Raw genomic sequence first — 5,080 nt, forward strand, 5'->3', positions numbered from 1 at the left:
CTCATACACTACGGACAATTTAGCCTACCCAATTCACCTGTGCCGCATGTCTTTGGACTGTGGGGGAAACCAGAGCACCCGGAGGAAACCCATGTGAAAGTAGGGAGAACATGCAAACTCAAACCTGCGACCCAGCGACAGCACTACCTACTGCGCCACTGCGTCGCCTAGTCACAAATTTCTATTTAATTATTTAGCATTTTCCTTATATTGGGATCTGTTATTGAAATATCAACTAGTCACTTCTGAATTATTATGTTTATGAAACTCCAAACGTAAATGGTAAATATATTTTGTATAGTAGTAATTATTCATTAAGCAGTAGTATTTACTGTATCCATTACATACTCGTACATATGAAGTTGCTATTAGTTTTTATTTATTACTAGCATCTATACATTAGACACTAGTTATTAATTTGGATCACATATTTATTAAAGAGGTACTAAATAAAAAAGGTTTGCCATATTAACATACATTTTACTTAAAAACATGATCTATTTTGGCTCTTTCAACAAAAATCTTCCACAACAGTCCACAGCAGCAAATCAAGTTCTGTGTGACTGAGTTGCACAATATGATGATATTCTCGATGAATCAGTGCTTTGAACTGGTTGAGTGAATGATTCAGGCTTTAGGGATAGTTCACTCATTTACTCATCCACATGTCATTTCAAACATGTATGGCTTTCTTTTATCTGCTGAACACAAATGAAGACTTGCACTGTAAACAGATTTAGAAACAATTTTTAGTCACTCGTTCATTTCTGGATTATTGTATTTTTGATTACACAGTTGAATGGCTCATTTAATTAAATGAAACGTTTAATGGCAGCAAAATATTCATTGTACCATAATATATATAAATATTTGTAGTATTAAAAAAAAAAAAAAAAAAGCCAAGAAGGGTCTTTCAACCCTGCAGCAAACATGCGCCTTGGTGTCAAAACGACAAAAACAAGTCAAAGATGCAAATCGATTTGATGACAGCTTAACCTTAATATCAAAATGACAAACTTGCACCTAAAAACACATGTTAGATTTCAATTGAAAGTTGTTTGACAACATCAAGTTTGACAACATCTACATAGTTTACCTGCATTGGGATACAAAATGCAGTGTAAATGTGGAATTTGGAAATGAAGCTTTCATATGAACATAACTTTTCATTTATTACATCTTGTGTCATTATTTTTGTGGTAAAAAAAAAACATCAATGTGTAAATGTCAAATGGACGTCAAGGTTTTGACATTATATCGATTTTTCAATTTCATAAGGTGCTTTTACAGCATCAATGTTGTAATGTAATTAAAATACAATCAGTTAAATAGAATTACAGTAAGCATTCATTTAGTTGTTCAAGCGTAAAATGAGATGAAAGACGTGTAACCGCTAGCACTGTCAGTAATTCAATTCAATTTAATTCAGCTTTATTTGTATAGCGCTTTTACAATGTAGATTGTGTTAAAGCAGCTTCACATAAATGGTCATAGTAACTGGAACAGGGTAGTTCAACAGTAACAGCAGGCGAGAGCAAAAACTCCATCGAAAATACAGGGGTAAAATAAACTAATATTTTACAGACATAGAAATAGATTTTATTGTATATCTATCAGGCAGTGAATATCACTGATTTTTAAAGAAATCAAACCTTAAACGTGCCAATTTTATAATGGTAAGACAGAACCTCTGACCCTGGCTGGCTGACATTAAAAGTCTGTGTGCATATATCCCATGAGAGTAGGTAAGATAACAATATGTCATTCCAAGTTCTCACATCTCTTTCAGGTACACAGTTGGAACAAATATTTTAAAATGTCAGGAAGAGTCATGACAAACATTACCGGAACATTTGGATATAAAAACAGCAGACACGGATTGGAATAAAGATGCTTAATGTTCTCGTCCCTGAAACTGAAACCGTTTTAAGGCTATGAGGCTTTCGGAGTGGAATCAGTGCCACATCTGAGTGCCGCGTTTGTCCTGCTGTGGGACACATTGACCTTCCTGACAACACTCTTTCACATCACGTCTCTCTTTTGCCCCGGAGCATGATACTTACTAAGCACATCATACACCATAAACAAAATCACCCACATACACACGATGACTTTAAGACGCAAGTGAGTGTGGATCCAATGGATGGCCCTGAGAGGGGGTGGAGATGTAGGGTCAGGGACATCTCTAAGAGGCAGAAAGCTAGTGATGGCTCTAGGGGCCCCTGGACCATGACTTCAATCAGGGGCTACAGGAACAACCTGCGTTGGTTCACATTAACTCTATATGCTCAAAAAAAGAAGAAGAAAAAAAAAGAAAATCCTGTTTGCTGAAACTACTTGAACTACTTAAAATGGGATGAAACAACACAATTCTTGATTTTTTCAAGACAACTTAATTGTTTTATATTCAATCCACTTTGTTAAAACTAATAATAACTGTGTTGTACCAACACAAAATAATTGAGTGGAAACCACACTGTGAACCTTACTGTTGTTATTACTAAAGATATTAAGTTATTATAACTTGACATTACTTAAAATACCAAGTTTTGGCATCAAAATTAAAACAGGTGTGTTTAACTTACTCAATAGGCAGCAAAAATATTTGAATTAATATTTTAAGTTCTCTGAACTTGTCATTTTAATTTCTTTAAATGACTCACCATGTCTCTCTTTAAAAGGATTGGCTGTGCTTGAAATTCTGCCTTGACAACCGCATTGATTGGTCGATATATGTTATATGACGGAAGGTGGTTATTTTGCTTGTGATGCTGAATTTTGCTGAAGCGTAGCAGGACAGAGGCATTCCCTGAACTCATCTGATGAAAGAGAAAAGTTAAATTAGTAAGTAGATATTTAAATGCTTATATACATTTTTATTAATTGATATACACGCAGGGGCGAAATGGTGGAGCAGTGGGAAAGTCATCCATTCATTGATTTCCTTTTCGTCTTAGTCCCTTTATAAATCCAAGTCGCCATAGCGCAATGATTTGCCAACTTATCCAGCATATGTTTTTGCCCTTCCAGCTGCAAACCTTCACTGGGAAACAGTCATATACATTCCTTCACTATGGTCAGTTTTAGCACACCCAACTCACCTATACCACATGTTTTTTGGACTGTGGGGGAAACCGGAGCCCCCAGTGGAAACCCATGCCAACACGGGGAGAACATGCAAACTCCAAATAGAAACACCAACTGACCCAGCCGAGGTTTGAGCCAGCGACCTTTTTGCTACCCACTGCACCACTGTGCAGCCCGAGTGGGGAAGTAAAGAATATAAAATCTGAAAAATTTGAAAGTTTAATCTAGCCATTTTAAATGATCTGTACTTAAACATTTAAGTTAATTCGATGAAGAGACTATACTTGGTCAACTCAATTAAGGTGTCGATTTCCCATTACTCAAAAGAACTAAGGGAAATACTTTCCTCAAATCATTTGAGTTTACAGTATAGCTATTTGTAGTATTTACAGTGTAGCTATGGCCCATTGTCCCAATCCACAAAAGCAAGCCCATGCTTCACAAGTAATATCTAAAAATGTTTTTGTCACAAATATTTTACATCAAATTACCTCAGAACTGACCATGTGTCTAGAATGCAATGTGAAAAGACACTAAATTACAACTTACACACACTATACTTATAATGCTACAATTTGATTACATTCTTAGAGAAAAAAGTACTTTTTAATCAATAAAAATGTCAAAGCTTTTCGGAGATAATTTCATTATATTTTTCCTGACTACTAACAAACCAATTGGATTTAGCTGATGTCCAGTTGAATTAAAATGTTATTTATTCTGCCAATAAGATTAATTTTAGGCCAGACACGTTCTTTGGTCCTTTGAAAGTAAGGCTGCACGATATTGGAAAACTCTGACATAGCAATATTTTGTTTTGCTGCCATATTGTAATAGTCTCACCAGAGATTTGAATAGCTCTATAAAGAAATATTTTAAGAGTTCACACTTAGCTGATGATTGATTATAAAGCTTGTTTGGAATGCTGTCCCGGGAGAGAGCCCTGAGCTCATAAGATCCTCGCGCCCGGGGCTCTCTCCCATTTGCAAGGCAAGAGGGGAGTTTCAGCTCAGGTAGATCTCAAAAACTCCCCTGCTGTAGTAGCTAATGAACAGATAGTGATTGCTCTTAAGAAATAACTACTTACTAGGAGCATGTCTATGATGTCAATTTGGATCAGTCAATTAACTTAAGTTGCATGTTTTTGGACGGCGGGAGGAAACCAGGGACCCCAGGGGAAACCCACGTGAGCACGGGGAGAATGTGTAAACTCCGCACAGAAACGTCGGCTGGAAACTGGAGCATCCAGTGACATTCTTGCTGTGAGTCAACAGTGCTAACCACTTGGCCCTGGTGCCACCCATCTACGAAAGGAGGTGGGGTGGAAGGGGGATTCTTTAGACTGAAGATGGCTGTCATATGGAACTTAGGGTATTTATAGTGACTTTGGAATTGTCTGATTGGTCAATCATAAATGGAATAATGCAGGGCCGGCTGCAAGCAATCATAAGCATGTGATCTTCTAGAAATTACTTTATAAATAAACTTCACTTCATTTAGATCGACTTGGATGATCACATCGTTTTCTATGCAGTGTGTTTGCATACATTATAATAAATTACAAGCTAAAATAAATGATCAAATAAACAGTCCTTTGTTATTTTCTATGAAGTCTAACGTTATTCAAGTACAGAAATTAAACAATCAAATGTAAAATAACATGGTCATGACTGCATAAATAATATTTACTCTTTAATAAAACATTTAAATCCTGCGACGTGACTATTACGAATACACACATTGCGATATTGATGCTCAAAAGATATATTGTTGTATATCATATGTATATCAGCCCTATGTGGAAGTGACATCAATTAAAACAATACACAGAACCTTGACCTTAACCTGAGAGAAATACAAACAGTTCTAAAACAGGATAAAACATTGTGTGTGGTTTATTTTTGATGTGCGAGATTAAAAGCATAAACATTAATCGCTAGTTTTTTGTCAGGGTTCTGCCACTCATTTTGCCTTTTATTTTATTTTGCTATAA

This window comes from Danio rerio, chromosome 7 (genome assembly GCF_049306965.1).
Source record: "Danio rerio strain Tuebingen ecotype United States chromosome 7, GRCz12tu, whole genome shotgun sequence".
NCBI classification, from domain to species: domain Eukaryota; kingdom Metazoa; phylum Chordata; class Actinopteri; order Cypriniformes; family Danionidae; genus Danio; species Danio rerio.